The sequence below is a fragment of the Austrofundulus limnaeus genome, unplaced genomic scaffold (genome assembly GCF_001266775.1).
Source record: "Austrofundulus limnaeus strain Quisiro unplaced genomic scaffold, Austrofundulus_limnaeus-1.0 Scaffold59, whole genome shotgun sequence".
NCBI classification, from domain to species: Eukaryota; Metazoa; Chordata; class Actinopteri; order Cyprinodontiformes; family Rivulidae; genus Austrofundulus; species Austrofundulus limnaeus.
The window spans coordinates 632,352-633,629 of NW_013952461.1; the positions used below are offsets into that span (position 1 = coordinate 632,352).

A 1,278-nucleotide genomic window follows, 5' to 3' on the forward strand; every position below is an offset into this window, starting at 1 on the left:
GGTAGAAATGACTCAGCCTGGAACTGAAAATATGGATGGAGGACAACAGAGCTGCTTCATGGAAGAAGAACCTCAGCTTAGCCTGTTAGCTTTAGCGCCTTCGCTATTGCCTTATATGTAATGTAATTGTCTGCATAAGATAAGGTGATGTTTGTGATCATGTTGTTTTGATGAAAGAAAATGACCACATGATCACATGATCTTGTACCAGGTTATGGAATAATTACATGTAATACCCACTGAACACATGTACATGTACAGTACATTACATGTACATGTTAGTTGGATTGATTGCTTGTCCACGGCCACTTCACGTGTTTGTTAACTCTTGGTTATGATCCACTCAAAAATTAGATATTTTTGTTTTGACGTTAGAACATGAAAGGGTTATTTATTTTAAAAACTCCTTGGCATGTGTGTAAAACACCATCTAAACTTTTAATTTTATGTGACAGATCGTATTTTAACCCTCACATTTCCTTGAGCAAAGGACACAAATTTTGTGAATTTCCAACTGTCCCTGCTCACTGGAGCGTGAAGAGTTTAAGATTTTGGTGTCATTCGAAGCAGAATGATCCCCTCTACCAAAGGTTACGCCCACATTTTCAAAATTATCATCTATGTTAATTTTATGGTGATTTTTCTGAGAGTATCATTTTTTCTGATACACCCTGTATATGTTTATCAAATCAAGTCTAATGTTGTAATTAATCATGGATCCCTTTAAATATTTTACCTTAGTGAAGAGAAAAAACACTTTAAACATACACTAACATGCTGCCTAATATTAATTTCATTTGTTTACTGTAACTTCCACTGATAACCTTCAGCTAAAATAGCAAAATAAAGCTATTTATTAAAGAAAATGATGAGTTAAAGTATGTTTTCTTTTCAGATGTGTCACATCAGGTCACTTGTGTTTCATCTGTCCAATCTGAATTTCTATCCATATTTATCAAATTTTATATATAACACTGCTGATCGTTGACTGACAGTGACAACTGATAATTGTTTGCCTGACAGGTCATAATTTAGGGGCATTTAAAAGCTTCAAAGATATCCTGTACTCCTACATAGTTTTCCTAGCAAACATATAAGTTCTATTCACCAATAGGCAAAGTGAAGAGGTTGTTTGGTCTAAAGAAATACGGGAAGAAAGGCTAAATATCTGAATATGTTGTTCACCCTAAGACACCATATTTGTGACCCATCATATCGAAATGAGGATTAAGTCAAATTTGGTCAAAATGACCTAATTACATTTTCAAATTCCTGGCT

At 34.2% G+C, this 1,278-nt stretch overlaps 1 protein-coding gene across 1 annotated transcript in view; it reads right to left on the reverse strand.

Moving 5' to 3' along the window:
* The window catches only part of phc2b (polyhomeotic homolog 2b (Drosophila)), a gene marked incomplete in the record, with an annotated part of 33,154 nt that overhangs the window by 1,424 nt on the left and 30,452 nt on the right, over positions 1 to 1,278 (reverse strand).